At 38.5% G+C, this 19,446-nt stretch overlaps 1 protein-coding gene across 1 annotated transcript in view; it reads right to left on the bottom strand.

The window, feature by feature from the left end:
* The window catches only part of LOC143266973 (STAM-binding protein-like), a 203,351-nt gene that overhangs the window by 116,889 nt on the left and 67,016 nt on the right, over window positions 1-19,446 (bottom strand). Inside the window, exon 6 of the mRNA XM_076543070.1 lies at window positions 18,179-18,269. The gene's annotated coding sequence lies outside the window, so the exon portion shown is untranslated. The remainder of the gene's footprint in view (window positions 1-18,178; window positions 18,270-19,446) is intronic.

Here is a 19,446-nt window from a genome sequence, read left to right on the forward strand (position 1 = left end):
TGTCCTTAGGCCTGTGGTGAAAGAGAATATCTCTCCTCATGGCAGCAGGAAAATGTTATGAGCTAATGGGCTCCTCCTATTCCTCTTTTGGTCCATCTGAGTTCAAGCTGTTGAATGGCACTGACCACATTCAGAGTACAACTGAATTTACCATCTATATGCAGAGCCCTCCCAAGAACACCCAGAGTACCTTACCAATTTCCCAAGTATTTCTCAACGCAATCAAGTTGACAGGCAAATGGCCACTGTATTCTCCCTTCTTAGTTTCATGTTCCTATAAAAGCATACATTTCACTAGCATCATATACAGCCATGGCTTACCTACCACTTTAGGGTTCATGTATAAGTCTCTGTTTCAGGTGTTGACATAGATTTCCTGAGATGCTTTGTGGTTTCAAATTGCTACTGTGCACATTGTAGTAAGGTAGGAAAAGACAATGCTATGGGAGTTTTGCAAGGCCTGCAGGATCATTCTGTGAGCACAAATGGAAATCCAAATGGGAACCTTTGCAGTGTTAGAATTACTGGCTTTCATTTATACAAATCTTCTCATTTTACAAGCTTACTGTGGCTCAGAAATGCCACCCCATCAATCCTCATGGCTGTTCACGGGGACACTAATGGGCTATTAAAATGGTAAGTGGGTTGAGTTCTAGAAAATAGTTATCTCTGTTAACTTAGGGGCAAACAAAAATGATCTCAACAGAGAAACGGATTTGTATTACTTCCCAAGGTGGGAAGATTTGACAAGAGGATTTGACTCTGACATGCTATTGCCTGGTAACGATGTCATTAAACCAGGCTGGAGAAAGCCCAGGAATGTACAGCTGCTAGTTAATCTAATAGTTCCTCTAAGGAGCTCAATTTTTCTGGAGCAGAAATTTTAACAAACTTTCCACAGAAATTCTATCTTTTCCATCTCTGTGTTTTCTACCAGCAGACATAAATATGTCTAAATATGTGCACAACAAACAGAAGTATGTAGGAGCTGTGTCTCCATGTTCCTGTCTCAGTACAGCTGTTACATGAACCTCTCCTCAAGAATGAAAGTGATTCAGATTAGGGTTGAGTCTACAATGTGTTATTGAGTGTTTAATTTGGATACAGGGATCCGCAGACACACTGAGCCTTTGGAGACCATTTTGTTTGAATTTGTGTGGGTGCATTTTACCTTTGAGTAGACTGCTCAAAAATGGTATCATGCCCGATTTGATTTAAGGTCCACTCAATGATATGGTACCTATACAGGATACAATTTGGATGACCAAAAACCATCAACTCAGAAACCTAGGGTAAAACCAAACACTACTGGTCTAAAAAAAATAAATAAACATAACAATAAAATGACTTATAATGATATTTTGCTATATGAATAGTTATGTGGCTTATTCTGCCCTTATCAGAAAGCTTTCCCCTATGGCAGATGGAAACAACTATAGAGACCCATAGCCAGACATTACATAGAGAGAGAGTCCTTGGAACACATATGTCTAAACTGGATGTCTCCATGAATTCCGTCCTCTCAGAGCTCAGGGAACCCTACAGAAGAGGAGGCAATGTATGCAAGAGCCAGAGGGGATGGAGGACACCAGGACAGCAAAACCAACTAAATCAACAGAGCAAGGCTCATATGAACTCAGAGACTGAAGCAGCAGTTATAAGGCTGACACTGTACCAGGTCCTCTGTCTATATATTATGGGTTTTGTTCAGTATTTCTATGGGACTCCTGGGTGTGTGAACAAGTTGATTTCTGATTCTTGTGTCTTCCCTTGGGGCTCTTTTCCTTCTGTTGGTTTGCCTCGTCTAAACTCAGTGTGATGGCTTTTGTTTTTTCTTGGTTTTTTTTATTTTGTTATGTTTGGTTGCTATCTCTTAGAATCCTGTTCTTTTCTAATGAGAAACAGAAAGGGAGTGGATCCAGAGGGGAGGGGAGGTAGAGAGGAAGTGGGAACAGTAGAGAGATGGGGGACTGTAATCAGAAAATATTGTATGATAAAAGAATCTATTTTTAACAAAAGGGGAGGGAGAAAGGAACCTGCAAAAGGTGAGCTCTAGATCAAAGAACCTGACTTGACCCCAGTTCCTATTCTCACCCTTTACTTCCTGTATATGGATGAAATGTGATCACTCTGCTTCCTGACCACCAGACAGCCTCATGTTCCTGCTACCATTCCTTCCCTGCCATGATCAACTGTATCCCTTCTAGAACTATAAGCTAAAATAAACCCTACTGTCCTTTTCTTTCTCTTCTTTTCCTTCCTTCTTCCTTCCTTCCTTCCTTCCTTCCTTCCTTCCTTCCTTCCTTCCTTCATTCTTCCTTCCTTCCTTCCTTCCTTCCTTCCTTCCTTCCTTCCTTCATTCTTCCTTCCTTCCTTCCTTTCTTTCTTTCTTTCTTTCTTTCTTTCTTTCTTTCTTTCTTTCTTTCTTTCTTTCTTTCTTTCCTTCTTTCTTTCTTTCAGGCTTCAGATTTGAAAGATGTCAGAAAGTTGCAGAGGGAAGAAACTTTTGTTGTTAAGCAATAAAGCATGCGGGTTACACAGCCCTACACAAATTCATCTGATGCAACCTAGGCTCATCTCTACGTTTTTATACGCATGCCATCTTCACTGCACCCTAATATATGTTAAAGCATGAATCAAAGTGTGACACATGTCACTTCAAGTTCAATTCCTCTGTGTTTGTGTCCGGAGTGCGTGCTGTCTTCAGCAGCAGGGTCTTAATGTCAAGTTGTGGGAGGGAACAAACAGCTGCAGTAATAGTTGGTGTTTTGTGAGTCTCTATGACATCATTAGCTCACAACTCAAAGGGAGATTTCCAGTGCTTGGCCCTGGGATTTAGGGCAGAACTACTCTGTGTGGAGGCCCCTGAATACATTCCAGAGGGAAATGCAGGCCTGGGCAGCTCAGCTCATTGTCCTGTGCTTCCTTTTGTCCGCGGATGTGACTTGAACCTGACCCTAGTGCAATCACATGGCTTGTGAGGATCATTAGTTTGTTAATGTGATAAAGATTCCATTCAGCCCATAGTATGTGCTTGGTAAATGGTACTCACCATTATGACAAATTACAATCACTTAAAATAACACGGTAAACATGTTATTGTCACATCATTTGGAAGTCACAAACTGTGGCATGGATGGAAATCATGAAGCTACATCCCATCCTGAATCATGTGACGTTGCTGTTGACCTTGAAAAAACCCAAAGCACCGATAACACTGATGATGGGCTGATTGCTGCTAGGCAGTGTAAATGACTGTCAGGAAAGGTGAACCAGCCGGCTCCTCTCAAATGAGGCAGGTGTGAGCCTCCTAGAGACTGACACATGATTTCTAAAGGTGAGAAATTATAACAGAAGCTCATTATAGATAAGTTGGGAGGCATTTGTTAATCAGGACTGCTACTTAGAGAAGATGCAGCTTGTTAATGCTAGGAAAAAATGACTTCCACACAGCAACATCTCTTTTATTACATGGCTGAATTGTGCTCTGAGGCTTACAAAGGCTTATTATAAAACAAGGTATGTATTATAAACCTGACTTAGTTTAGAACATCAGAATAATGATTAAAAAGCATTATGGAATAAAGTATGATTTATGCTGAAAAAAGTAATCATTAACTATTATGACACAGACATTTTTTTAAATGGTAAATTTCACATGAAAAACAAATCAAAACTAATCACGAAGGAAAAAATTATACCTGTGAGGGTTGTCAAAGGTTTTTCCTTTCTGCAAAACACTGACGATGTGGGCACATCCTGGAGAAGTACCTGAGGATGTCTGCATGATCCTCCTTCATGTCCCCACCTTGCTGTCCATGAGACATGGGGGATGAGCTTAGCCTAAAGAAGCTTTCCTGTGACGATGGTCACTGGGAGATATCCTCCTTAATTTGAACTAACATATAAGGATGTTCAATTCTCTTATAACTGAAATAATCCTGAAAGCCTGTGTATAAAAATTGTATGTTTTATAAAATACAAATATTCCAGCTTTTGTTCATACACTTAATATAGATTCTTAAAATTCGTGAAAGTAGAAAAGTCCATTTCTGGAAAGAGAAAGAAAATGAGGAAGATGAAGAAGAGGAAGAGGACGGACAGAAGTGCCTGGGGGATCAAGAGGTCAATTGGGGTCAATGTGAACAATGTGAATATTCCGTAGATAAGCACATGTCATAGTGAAAACATTGCTTTGTATAGTCAATATAATATATGCTAATAAAAAGAACAAAGGAAAAACGCACCAATAAATTTTGTTATAAGAGGAGAGAATAAATAGTGAAATCCCTCCAGGGGAGCTGTACTGGGACCTGGTGTTCTGCATACAGTCCTTACATCTGATCACTTTAGAGTCCAATTACTCCAAATTCCCCTGAACCCAGTTTTTCATCTCCAAAATAGGCTGAAGATTTTTACTTTTGCTCTCTTAGAAGGATTAAAGGAACAACATCTGTGTGCATCCCTTAGTGCAGACAGTAGGCTCTCATTAATAGTGTCATTTCTGCATCTAGTAAGAGCATTTTCCTCCATTGTTTGAACAACTAATTTTAGATGACTGTATCAACCAGACTGAGTGTGTGGAGAGGTCAGAAAAGGTGCCTGGACCACTGTGTCTCAGGAGACACATGTGATACAAATGGAGGGGCCAAGTCACACTGATGAGTAGAGGAAACACTGAACCAACTAAGGCACAGCAAGGGTTTTTTTATTAAGTCTCCCCGGAGCTGGGCTGCATGGTCATGTGGGAGTTCGTACTTCCTCCTCTGCTGAGAACTAATTGCACAACCATTGAGATAAATGAAAGTTGTCAACTATCACACGGATGATTCATGGAAGCCAGCATCCCGAAAATTTCAGAAATAATCCCATTAATTCAATAAAAACATAGCTGAAGAGTGGCCTTAAGATATTGCAGTTCGCCAGGCAGTGGTGACTCATGCCGTGTTAATCACAGCACTTGGGAGGCAGAGGAAGGCGGATCTCTTGAGTTTGAAGCCAGCCTGGGCTACAGAGTGAGTTTCAGGAAAGGCGCCAAAGTTATATAAAGAAACCCTGTCTCGAAAAACAAAAAACAAAACAAAACAAAAAGATATTGCAATTCAAACATTCTATGAGTCTTAATTAGAATCCCATCCCCTCCCACAGGTGCATGTGCCATTAGATTCTGACTGGACACCGTATACTGGGGATAAAACTATCTTCAGAAAGGAGAAACAGGAAATGGATTCTAAACTATGGGGGACATTATGGTGTCAACTGATATTCAAGGTGACTGGAGCTAACTCATTGGACATCTACAGCAAGCAGTGAGATATGCTCCTCAGAATATGCAGAACTTAGAAAACATCCCCAGGGACAGAATCTGGAGCAAGGATTCATGACAATCTAGAGGCAGGAACAGAGAAGGTCGTGGTAGATGGAGGCGGGCTGGATATCAAAAATAAAATAAAAAGCAGAAGTTTAAAGTAGCACTGAAGCCTTAAAAATCTTCACCAATTATTACATGAGCAGGCGATCTCACTCTGGGTCCTTAAGCATCATCAGTGTGTGGCTGTCACAGAAAGGATAATGAGTGATGTCAACTGAATAAGATAAAGAGGACCAAGTGCTTAGTGGGAAAATGCGTACCAGAGAGTTTAGTAAGTTTAAATTTACCACATTTTAAAATGTGCTATTATCAGGTCAGGGGTAACACTGAAAGTTTGTTTTTCTGTCTAGTTTTCTTCACTTTACTCCTTAAAAAAAATGTGGGAGTTAGTTTTAATAATATGTAAGAGTTAAATTTTCCTAGAAGACTATTCAAAAGATCTGTGTGGAGATGTTATCAAAAAAGATGAAGCAACACAATATTTTAAAACTTTTAGTAAATTTGGTATTTTTTTCTCTAGGAAACAAACAAAAAAAATGTTAGTTGTTCTCTTTCCAGAACTATCTAAATGCACAGATGAGCCTAGGATGATGTGCTGAGAGGTCCATGAGCCAGGTCTCAGCCTGCATCTGCCAGGCATGGCTGTGTCACTGAGGTTTTGGTTAACTGGAAGACAGGATAAACCCACTTTTGATTTTAATTTCATAACTAGGTAACCATACTCTGAAATATCAGACATTCACATGTGGAAAAAGTCAGCACACAATAAGTCACAAAATAATGTTTTTATCCATAAAATATTTTCTAGATAGTTGTCCATTTTTCTTCCTATGATCACTTTTGCACTGAGGTTAAACCAAAGTTTTCATACTTCAAAGTCAATCAGTTATAGATAGTTTCACATAGTTTGGCTTATGGATGAAACACATGAAAGATTTTCTATGGGCTTATAAGATAATGGGAGTTTTCCATGAAGATAAGTTGTTAAATTCTGAACAGTATTTTTTTTTAATTTTTCAATAATTCTACTAATAGTAAAAGCAGTTTACCTTCACTCACTTAATGATGCCTCAACCTGTATTGAATATTCTTTCTGATGAATAGAGCGGTACAAAGGGACATGATACAGGGGGGAGAGAGACAATGAATGAAGCAAATTAAATTTATGTGCATTGTGTCAAATAATAACAATTTCACTTAAGATGAATAAAGCCAAGGAGGAAGGTAGGTTTGTAGAAATGTGAAAAACAGATTAAAAAGGCTTTTTCTGGAGACAGGAAAATACACATGTGCTGAGGTAATAACTATTGTGACTGTCTCTTGAAAACCATGGAAGACAGAAGAGAAAGCAGATGTCAAGAGAGCCTTTGCCTGGTCGGGGAAGGGAGCTAGTGTAGACAAAAGAGAATGTGCCCAAGAGAGCTAATGGGGAGTAAGGGAGCTCACCTAGGACACTGGGTGATCATGGGGAACTGAGCACAAGTTGGAATGCCATCTGTACTCGGAGAAATATAGGTCAACAATTAACCATCAAAATATAATAAAATCAGATGACTAGATTCTTAAGAAAAGGTATAAACTATACTTTGATGAGGCTTTGGGATATCTTAGCACTCAAAGGTTCTTGTTGCCAAGCCCAATGAATTCCATTGATCCCTCGATCCCCCACTGTAGAAAGAGAAAGCTTACTCTCCTCACTTTTCTTCTGCCACCACACGCATGCCATGGTATGTACATGGAAACACGCACACACATCGACATACAAAAACACATAGACCTACATAAAAACTAATAAATACAGGGGGAAATAATTAGAATACTTTGAGAAAAGATGAAGTTATCATCTGACAAAGATGGAGTGATCTCCCCACAAAGGATTTCTTCACTTGGAATGGATTTTTTTTGGTTTTTATACACTACTCACAGAAGCAGGATCAAAGACTCAAAATTCAATTCCTTTTGAACAAAGCCGACACTGTTGGGCTTTATGAAACCATCACAAAATACCTCTGAACTTGTCCCAATCCATTTTCACAGACTGGCCTGTGAAAATGCCTATTATAAATCATGCTAAACACAACAAACACTTCTATACATGCCTGTATAGACAATCCCCTGAAACTGAAAGCTGAAAGTCAGTTTTAGTTTCTTGTTACAGAATCATGTCTCAAAGGAACGCACATGTTCTGTACCTTGAATAAACTATCTTCAGTGCCCTTCATCTCCGAGTTCTTACTTTACAATAAATGACGTCTCTAAAAACTCATGTCTGACAAAATTTCAATAGCCTTTAGCTCACTGACTTTCTGGAAGACATTTGGCTGATGCTCTTATGCACAGAGCCTGTTGTAGATGCTGAAGCTCTGCTTTCAGTTCCATAAATGAGTCATTTAACCTCTTCACCCTTTAAAGATAGGCATAAATTGTTCCCTGGACTTTTTCACCTGCTGAAACATCTATTGGTGAGATAATGTCTACAAAATAGAGTGAATGTCTCACCAAAAAGCAATTTGCTGCATTTTTTTAACCCTAAAGCTGAAAATGAAACAGATGGAAACAGAGATGGGGGATGAAGGCAAGTGTCTGTGACTTCCCAGAGATGAGGGATGGGTGCAGAGGTCTATGACTTCACACAGATGAGGATGGAACAGAGGTCTATGATTTGACAGAAATGGAGGAGGGAAGCAGGTGTCTGTGACTTCATAGAGGTGGGGATGGAAGAAGTCTATGACTTCACAGAGATGGGATTTGGAAGCAGAAATTAATGATTTCACAGAGATAGGGGGAGATAGGGGAGTGTAGCACAAGTCTATGACTTCAGAGAAATGTGGGAATGGAAGCAGAAGTCTATGACTTCAGAGAATTATGGGAATGGAAGCAGAATTTTATGATATCACAGAGATGGGAAATCGAAGTTGAGATCTACATCTTCATAGAGATGGGGAGAGAAGAGAAGTCTATGACTTCACAGAGATGACAATGGGAAGCAGAGGTCTGTAACTTCACAGAGGTGGGAATGGAAGAAGTCTCTGACTTCACAGAGATGGGGGATTGCCTTCAGATGTTTGTGACTTCACTGAGGTAGAGATGAAATCTGATTTCACAGAGGTAGGGAATGGAAGCATGCTGGAGATTTTCTTCAGCAGGGGGTTTCAGGCTTATTTTCTCATTATACTGTACCATTCTGTATTTATAAACTGAACTTTTGCCTTTAATGGACTCAGGCTCTGGATCTGAACTGTAGGCATTTCATCCTTGGGATCAGGTGTGTCTAGTAAATCTGAAACATTCCTTTTCTTGGTGTAATTAGGAAGGCACAACAGAATTCTTAGTTTTGTTGTGGCAAGAATTTTTTTCTGAAGAATTATTTAATTTAGAGGAGCTAACATTGTACACATTTTTATCCTTTACAAAAGTCCCCACAAAATTTCTTAAAAGGAAAGGCATTAGTAGTGAGAATCATTAAAAATAAAAGTAAAAAAATGCTGGAAAAGTGTGGTCTGCAATATTGAAATGCTGGAACTTTGTCAAGCAGCAATGTTCGCCATGCTGTCCATGCCATCTCCCCCTTTTTACTCTTTAATTTAGAAGTCTGGGAATCCCATTGAAGAGATCTAATAGAGCTTGTCAGTCTTTGGAGGATGATTGGGAGGAGGAAGACAAGAATGAGCACAAGGGCTAGGATAATGCCCAGATTGATAATAAATGATCAGAAGGTTTCTCCTGTCATAAAGGAATTCAAGGAATTTATAAATCTTTCCACCACCAGAGAAGCTGAGAGAGATTGTAACTTAGCCTGACTAGTTGCAATCATTTGACAACATACGGGCTGTAAATCCATGAAGAAATTAGAATTATTCTGTACGCCCCAAAGCCTGGACTTGAAGCCGTGTAATTCCTGAAGAGTTATAGGGAAGAGGAGTGACACAAGTCTATTTAAAATATGAATGGCAAGAGGTGGGAAGGCTAACCTTGATGTTTTGAATTTGATTTCCTGTGAACAAGACTGCTTCCTCCAGAGAATTAACCCTATCTTCAAGCTTTTTATCTATCTGTTCTTGTGTAACTAAGTCCAAAGTGCTAGAATTCTTAGCTACTCCCCCAGCTACATGACTGCACATGCGCTGTCCAGTAGCCAGGCAAGATGTTTAGTCAACCTAGGGCCTTGGAACCTATGCAATCCATGTGCTGCATGATCACATAATCTATGCACATACATGGCGTAGCTATGGAAGCCCATATGCATGAGTGGGGCGGCAGGGAGGGGGGACCTATAAAAGTGGCTTACACTTATTCCTTCTCTCTCTTCCTGCATGGTCATTCCTTAGGCCTATACACACCTTTCCTCTTCCCTTCCCTTAATAAGCTCTTATAGTGGGTTTTGTTTTGGTTTGGTTTTGGTCTTTTGTTTTGTTTTGTTTTGTTTTGTTTTTTGAGACAGGGTTTCTCTGTGTAGTTTTGGTGCCTATACTGGATCTCTTTTCTTTTTTTTTTAATTTTGTTTTTCTGGAGTTGAGAACCGAACCCAGGGCCTTGCGCTTGCTAGGCAAATGCTCTACCACTGAGCTAAATCCCCAACCCTCTATCCTGGATCTCAGGGTTTTGTTTTGTTTTGTTTTTGAGCCTTGTGGCTTCTCAGTAAACAGTGCTGCTTAATAAATAACACAGAGATATGTTTTTAGCTAGTTGATTAACATGGTCAGGACCATGTTCCTGTTGTACTAAGGTAGATGTAGCAACAGATCCTATAATACTAATGAGTGCATTGATGCCCAAAATTAAAACAGCAATAAATTGTTTAGGCCTACTAAGAGCGTTAGTGAGTTGTTCTATGCCATGAACACCAAAATCATTATTAGCTAAGATTAACTAACAAAAGTACATATGAAGGCTGTCTGGTTACAATATAAGTATTGGGATCATAAGAATTTATACTGAGAGGATGACAGGGTTGCAGCCATCTTAGAGAAGGGTCAGACAGGGGGCAGCAGGCCCTTGGACAAATTATTCTAAAAAACCCACCAGAGGGTGTGTTGCCCCTTTGCCCCTAGACCCAGACAATTAGGAACTATACAAAAATGAGTTTCAGACATTTCCTGCCATAACCTAAAGGATATGATAAAGTATAACTGGCATAATAAACAAAGCACCAGGAATGTCCTGTGGGATGTTCTCTGCTGTTATAGATTGTATACCATAACTGTCAGGGGGAATGAGTTTCCTGCAGATAAAAATGGGATGTCTAACTATCAGAGGAAATGGGTATACTGGTGACATAGATGCTAGGACATAAACTGCTAAAGGATATGGCAATTTCCTTGCTGCTGCAACTCTCCAATCAGTTCAAACCAAGTATCTTTAACCTGAAGTAAACACCAATCCTGAGCTAGTAACTATATAGAGTTGGAATTATCCTAGACCCCCGACCCTAACTGTGGTGGTATTCTAATTGTACTGAAATGTGATTTTGATTGTATGTTAATAAATAAAGTTGCCCAGGGGTCAGAGCTATTAGAGCCATAGCAAGAGTGTGGCGGTGGTGGCACATGCCTTTAATCCCAGCACTTGGTAGAAGAGCTAGGTAGATCTCTGTGTGTTCAGGAATACAGTCAGCATTGGAGACATATGCCTTTAAGACCTGGAGGGCTGTACTTACAGGCAGTGACAAGGCAGTCACGTGTTTGGGTTTACAACCAATGAGAAGGCAGAACAAAAAAGGCTATGAAAAGACAAAAAACACAGGAAGTAGCTCTCTTTCGGGAAGCTAGGAGCTCACAGGAGGAAGGCTAAGATTTTAGCTCTGAGCTCTGACCTCTTGGCTTTCTCTTTTATATTGGTTCTGTGTTTCTTATTTAATAAGACAGTTGGTTACATCTACACCTAACCACTGTAAAAATCCTATCCTGCTACTGCTTGGAGTCCCGCTCATTCCACTGCTCTGACAAATGGACAAGGGGCCCAAGTTTAAACTCTCAAATTAAAGACTCTGATTTTGCATTCAGATTGGTCTCTTGGTGGTCTTTGGGGGACATTGGACTTTTGGATGCAACAATACAATTAGCAATAATACATTTTTCACAAGAAACAACAGGAATACCCTCGGGCAAAAGTGATATTAATCCTACCAAAGGGCCCTCTTTCAGAAGAGCAAAAGGAGTAAGAACACAGGCATGTACACCATAAATCTCTGGATCTTTATAGGTAGGACTTTTTAAGCGAACAAAGTTGGTTCTTACCAATAATCAATGAAAACTGATTATTATTAGTTCCTCCAGCAAGGAATACAGGAGCAGGCCCAGACAGATGAACACCATTTGTCAATGATTATAGATTTAGGTATAAAAGAATCATTCAGGTTAAAAATATTTTGTTATGGTTCAAATAGAGTCTATAATTATAAACTGGATTGGAAAAGGATTATTCAAATACTTATAAACTTGTCTTTTGTGGTGAGAAATAAATATCCTTTTTTGGAAATCCACAGAAGAACCAGGGAGTAAACCCAGAAGTCCTGCTTACATGATCCCACATGGTTTCTAATATTTTTGAATCTTTACAGGGTGGTGAATCTGTGGGAGGTGAGTCTGAGATCCTGATTACTAGATCTGAACTATTTTCCACAGAGTAAAAGGTTTTTGCAAAATAAAGACACTGCCTTCTCCTCTCATAAGCTTAGTATTGTTAGTAACAACTTTTATCTTTTGAAAGTCCCATGTAGTTGGATGAAAAAAAGGAGGGTGAGGAACATAATGCCCAGTAAGGATCGGCAGCCGGACGTTAGAGGAAAAACAGTACCTGAGCAGCGATGATCGCAAGCATAGCGATGAAAAGGCTGTCTGCTGGTGGAGGAAGTGCTTGTTGTCGTACCATACCCCGAGCACGGTCAGCGACATTTTTTAGTTGGCCCCAGGTTGGAGGCCATGCAGAGTGAAGGTTCCTAGGAATTCGACCTCTCAGATTGAGACGTTGGAGTTATGGAACAAGCTGTGATACAGAGGGATCATGCTGGCTGGGCAGCTGAGTAGCTGTGTGCAGTGTACTATTTTGTAGAGAGGCTTCTTCATAAGAGGGTGGCAAAAGCCGGAACCGGGAAGGTTAAAATGTTGGCTGGGGGAAGTTTACCATGAGGAGGTCTGGAATCCAAATGGGTGAATGAGTATCCTGTGGGAAAACACAAGCATACCCTCTTCCTGTCAATAGATCTTCCCACTTAACCAATGTTTTTGTTTTTGTTGTTGTTGTTGTTTGTTTGTTTGTTTGTTTCATTTTCCAAGCCCCAGTGACAAAGCATCAGAGTTTGACCTTTAACATCAATATTTAAGTGATTAATCACGAACATGGCATGTGGCAAAAGATGATGGGGAGAGCTATATTTGAATTCCCCTTCTTGTAATTTTATAATTTGAATTTTTAATGTTTGATGGGACCTTTCTACAATGGCCTAACCCTGGGGGTTATAAGGAATGCCTGTGGTGTAGGAGAGTGAGAAGTATTGCAAAAAGATTTGAAGGTTTTTGATGGATAAGCAGGAACATTTTCTGTCTTTAATGCTCTTGGTACGTCAATGTATGAAAAGCTAAAAAAACAAACGTTGTCTAATGTCTTTATAGGCCTCTCTCCCATATGGGCAGAAACAACAATGATATGAGAATAAGTGTCAACACATCCATGTACAGAAGACATCTTTCCAAATGAAGGAAAATGGGTGGCATTCATTTGCCAAAAGTCGTTGTGGCATATCTCCCTAGGAATTACTTCCAGAGGGAGGCTATAAAGATGAGCAGGACAAGTATCACAAACTCTAATTACAGATAATTTAAACTGATATCTTAAAACCGAGTCATTTTGATGGTGTAGATTATGGCTTGCCTTAGCTATTTCTATAGCCCTAAGAACAAGTTACTTGGTGTGAAGATCAGAGATATGATTGCCATCATGAATAGGTCCATGCAAGGTGGAATGGGCTCTGACATGACCCACAAAGAAATGGGGATTTCTTTTACAAACTTGGTTCCTTAGCTTATGTAGTAAAGTAAAAATAGTAGTACCTTCAGCGGGTAAGGGTGCAGTTTCAATATGAGGGAACAACCTAACCACATGTTGAGAGTCCATGTAAAGATTAAAGAGGAGTCCTTTTAACTGAGTAAAAACAAAAATAATAGCTAAAAGTTCAACCTTTTGTGCAGAGGACTCAGTGGGCCATTGTCCATTTTGCACTAACCATAAAACTTCCCCATATAGAGAAAAATATTTTAGGCAAACCTCATGCATAAAGCTTTTGAGGTGTGGAGCATAAGAAATAGAGGCTGCTGACAGAAGCCCTAGAATGGCAGAGAGAATCATCCTCTGACTTCTTTATTTTTAAAGCACAAAGCATTCATCTTCTTGTATCATATTGTTGATCAATAATAGCACCTATACCCTTATTTATGTATCAAGAGTCTGTGGTTATTTCTGTTACTTTTAATGAATCCATAAGTGATTGCACATGATTTTAAAGAAAAGACTACTCCAATGCACATTCTGCAAGGTCTTCTGCCCATGAATCTGGAAATGTTCAAGAATGGCTCTAAACTGTTGGACTCTTTCATATTACACAAGGCACCCAGGAATGAACCCATGATCTTGCACATGGTAGGTGAATTTTTTATATTGCTCCCTAACCCACCCTCATCTTCCTCCTTAAAGTCAAAGCATTCATAGTATTACTAATATGCCTATTCACAAATTACTTCATCATTCTTTTCTGGTCATTAACAGAGTCCATAGAGTTTTGATATTTTATAACTATATAATATTTGAGCATTTAAAAACCATCATATGCATCAGTAAACAAGAACATGAGACCTACAGTTTCTCTCCAGGTTATTTCTAGTATAAAAAAACAGTATAATATTATATAACTGATTTCCTTTTTTGTGAAAGAATAAAAGTATATGCATAATAATTTCTTTAGACTGTATAGTCCTGCTTAGATTTCATAGCCCTAAGGCCATAAAAGTTCTTATAGCTGTTAGTATGTGTTATAAAATTGTTCTCCAAAGGGACCATAACTATTTCCTATTCCTAACAGTAATTATAGTCTGTGCCTCACCAGTTCCCAAAGTCATGTCAATTGCTAATCTTTAGAGCTGTTAAATACCCCTTGCTAATTTAATTACTTTAATATAGTACCTCACAAATAATGTTGTGTAAATATTTTATATTGTGCATATTGAGTTGCTAAGGGTATCTATAAAACGAGAAAGCCTGTGATAGCAGTATGAAAACCTGTATGCAAATGTTTTTAAATGCTTCCTGGAGCTACAGGAGATACCTCAAAACAATGGTAAAGCATGTAATGCATGTAATGCTTTTGTGACATAAATAAATTCACTTATCTCAAATATTAATAATGTTGGCCAAATGAAAGATGAGTTGTGAAAGAGGTTACAAAGCTATTATTCTTCTAGTTTCAAATCCATCATAGTTTTTTGTTGTGTTGTTTTTTGAATAAGGGAATAGAGCTTTTTTAATATTGGAATAACAAGAACCATAAAAATAAAGAATGAATAAAACTATAGTTGATTGTGAAAGTATAAATCCCTAAGTGAAGCTCCATGACTTCAGAATGGCCATTCCAACCCTAAGGAATTTAACTGATATGTGTAGAGTTTGGAAGTGGGTAAGTATTTGACTGGCTTCCTTAAAATGTGTAATGGTTTTTGTATTGTGAATTCATTAGAATTAAATGATTTTATTAGAATAATATATAACTTCACTTAGATATGTATGTTATCTAGATAATTATAATTTTACCTTAACAGAGACAATGTTAAATATGTAAGTAAAACATTTTAATTCTTCAAAATTAATGCATACAATGGAATACACTGGAAAAAAAAGATGTATAACAATTTCCATGACATTGGGGGAAATGTTTTTCTATTTCTATTGTTTCAGTATTAAATTTCATAGAAGCTATTAGGGTTTTTGTTTGTTTAAAGATACTAATCATATATTGAGAAACTTCTGTTTTTTCTTATTTTCTGGGTGTTTTTTTATTATAGATGTGTGATCCATTTATTAATCTTCTGAATGTATTTCAATGATTGTTTTGTTTTCTATTGTGTTATTGTAGCTGAAGCTGTACCCAGGACAATCAAGTGTCTTAACACACACACAAAAAAAAATGTTATTTTCCTGTAGATCTGGAAGCCTGAGGTCTGAAGTCAATGTGTTATTAGAGCACTTTCCTGGAGTCTGGAATTCTGAAGTCAGTGTATTTAGGGGGATATATCCTTCTAATCATTTGGGGGGAGACTCTAGCTCCTGGAAGTTCCTGGTGTCACCAGGCTTATAGAAGCCATCCTGTCTGCACCCCTTTTTCAAGTGCAGAACCCTTCTGTTTGAACTGCTTTGTGAAGTGTATGAAGAGTGGACACAACTGATCATGTTCCATGTACATCTCTGTGTTTAAGTCGCTTTCATCTTCTCTTCTCTAGTAATACCAGTCACTGAACATGGGCTCATCCTAAATCCAGGAAAGCTACATTTTTAGATCCTTTGCTCATTTAATAGTCACGGTCATTGTTCCTAAATTATGTACAATACTGATGTCTAGATGAGCATGCACACATGAGGAAGAGCTTGTTTAAACTCATAGTGAAATAATGATTTTTATCAGTTAAATCAACCTTGGTTTTTTTTGTTTGTTTGATTGTTTTGTTTTGTTTTTTGAGACACAGTTTCTGTGTAACTTTGCGCCTTTCCTAGAACTCACTCTGTAGATCAGGCTGGCCTCAAACTCACAGAGATCTGCCTGCCTCTGCCTCCTGAGTGCTGGGATTAAAGGCCACCACCTCCAACTCTCAACCTAGTTTTCTCTGAATAAAATGTCCCTAGTCATGATGTACAATTGTGGGTCTCCTTGCTTGGGATCGTTGACCATGGATCCATGAGGGTAGAGGGAGAAGAAGCAGGAAGCAAGATTTAGACAGCTGTGATAGCCCTTCAGAAGATGACTTCAGTGAGACAACACAACTTTATTCCAGAGTATAGGAAATATATAATATTGAGAAGCCTGGGAACAAACCCCAATTTGCATTAAGTGGCAGGATCCTATCTATAATAATGCTGGGTTAATGGCAGCACAACCCTGTAAAAGTAGTTAAGAGCATGTTACTTAATTACCATGTGGTCAGCAGTGGAAAAAAATGTTTGCAGAGAACATGTCAAGGGTAATCCATGAGATAAATCAGGCATCCGGGTCTACAGATGATATCCTCAAGATAAGGATAGGTAGAGAGCAGGCAGCCTTGCTGGGGAGGTAGTCAGTCCTTCATGTGGCTGATCTTGGAGAAAACTGCCAGGCCATGGTAGATTGCAACCTCTGACCAGCAGGGACTCCCAACACACCATTGAATTTAAATATAACTGGATTCCCTTAGAAAGAGTGTTCGCATCTAAGTATATATAGAATATTAGTTGACAGTGTTAGAGTATTATCTTTCTCTGGTTTGGGCATCAAGGGAAACTTGATATCATAATAAATCAGAATAGGTTCTGTCACCTGTGATTTCTAAATTGGTTTAGAGACTGCCCCAGTCCTTTCAACATTTCCCTCAATATTTCTGCTTCTTTAAAAGTTTGAAGCTGAGCAGTGCATGCCATCACTAGAGGTGCCTTTACAACCTGGTCTTACCACTAAAATCCAAAGCTGTCTTTCTGTTCTTTATTTTCTGCATTTTGGAGGTCTATTGTTGCTGTTGGTTTTCAATAGAGTCTCTGATAGCTAAGCACTGCCTGGCACATGGCACAGTCAGGTCATAGGCATTGCTTTCCTAGATGGGGGTTCCAGGCTGCGAATTCACACCTTCATGGACCATTTATCACTTGGCAGCTCAGGATGGCCATGCTTAGTTATCTGAATCTCCTTCTCTGTGAAGTCTCCTACCATGTGCTCTGCTGTGGAAACTCTACCCTATACCAGCTACCAGGGACTCATTGATTTCCTTATCAGAGGAAAGGTGCTGCTCACAACTTGATTGGTCAGATGAGGATCTGCTAAATTATTTAAGAACACAATCCAGTGATGACTTGGCTTTCATCTACAAGACTTCAGTAATCGGAGAATTGTTACAGTGCCTAGGAAATAAATGATTTTTGGAACATGAATGTGGACTTTATGAAGCAAATGTTGGCTTTGGGCCAGAAAACTGGCCTCCCTTGTACATGTAGCAAAAGGGCAAGTTGTACTCTGCTGTCTGGAATCTGGCCATCTCAAACACAGCCCACTGGCTTCCCCTCTGTTTCCAAAGCACCTACTATTTTTATTATATTTATTTTATCTATCACATTATGTTATTTTTGGATGCTAGTTTTACTCCCTGAATAATTTGCTGCTTGAGATATTTTTTTGCTTTGACACTTAGCTCAGTGATTCACAATGTAAATAAGAATAAAATAAATAATGAACAAACAAATCATTCTCTGTTGCCAAGAAGTAGACTCTGCCCATCAAGGAAAAGCAAAGAGAAAACAAACAAACAAGCAAACCAAGAAAACATCTATAGAAACACTGGAGAATCCCTCAGTGATAGACACTGGTGTCCTTCTGCACACATGTAGATAAATCCCATCTCAATTGAATGATAATCCCCACAAACCACATGATAAAATAATAGCACACATGAGTCAGTATTGGGAAGCTGATGCCCTATAAACCTGCACTTTAAAACATAAATCTAAATGATTTTGGTTGATGTGTGGTGATTTCATCTCCTAGAGATCATCTAAGATGAGATATAGTGAAAGGAACAGCGTTACCTTTGACAGCATGCGGTTCAGGACCTTAGTTCTCACAACTTTGTCTGTTCATACATCGTAGCAGGACAGGTAGATTCAGGCAGCAGCTTGACTGACACAGAAAATAAAACTAAATAAATAATTGTATTAGCACTATTAACTTTATTTTTCTCCTAAAATTACTGGCTGATGGCTGAAATACAGATATGTTTATGGGAATTTCAACTTATGTATGTTTTCAGTGTAAATACAACATAGAAAAATGAATCCACTGGAATAATGACTGTTCTTATGTATCTAAGAAAAATAGAAATTAATGTATTCTAAATGTTAAAACAAACATGGGATAAATGAAATCAGATAAACAAATTAGAATGATAGCCGTTGTGATTAAATCATTGGAATTTAATGTGTATGATACATTATATGATAAAGTGTATGATAGAGTGGTGATACACATATCTTTAATCCTAGCACTCAGGAGACAGAGACAGGCTTGTAATTTCCTGCAAGCTCATTGGTTTACCACACTGTAATTCAAGCCAGCTCTTGGTTCTGTTTTTTCCTTTTCTTGTTAGAGTGCACAGAAACAAAGGACAAGCAGGGAAGAATAGGGTCATGCTTCTTTGGTCTAGAGGATGCTATTAAAAGTAAGTTCTATAAGAATTTCCAAAACTCTTCCATAAAACATCAAAGACTGATCTACACGTTCAGCTAAGTGGCTGAATATAAAATCAACATACAAAAATCAATAGCTCTTCAATATACCAAAAACAAACATGGGATAAATGAAATCAGAGTAACATTTCCATTCACAATAGTTTTAAACCAACAAAAACACTAGAACAAACTAAATGAAGTAAATGTAGACTTCTACAATGAAAACTTTAATTCTCTAAAGAAAGAAATGGAGGAATACTGAAAATTGAAAGAATTCTCCATGCTAATAGATTGGTAGAGTGAAATACTGTGAAATTGGCCACCCGATCAAAAGAAACTTATAGGTGTAGTGCAATCCATGTCAATATCCATAGACATTAGGAATGAAAATATTTTGGGATTTCATTTACCCTCATCAGAATAGCTAAGATTAAGAAAACAAATGACAACAAATCCTGACAAGGATGTGGGAAATAAGAACCTTCATGTACTGTTTATGGGACTCTATCCTAGTGCAGAGATACCTACTCATCTGTGGTAATATATTGTGTACCCTAATAAATTTGCCTAAAGATCAGAGAACAGAACAAGCCACTAGATTAAAAAGAGGCTAGGCAGTGATGGTACAT

The sequence above is a fragment of the Peromyscus maniculatus genome, chromosome 1 (assembly GCF_049852395.1).
Source record: "Peromyscus maniculatus bairdii isolate BWxNUB_F1_BW_parent chromosome 1, HU_Pman_BW_mat_3.1, whole genome shotgun sequence".
In the NCBI taxonomy this organism is placed as follows: Eukaryota; Metazoa; Chordata; class Mammalia; order Rodentia; family Cricetidae; genus Peromyscus; species Peromyscus maniculatus.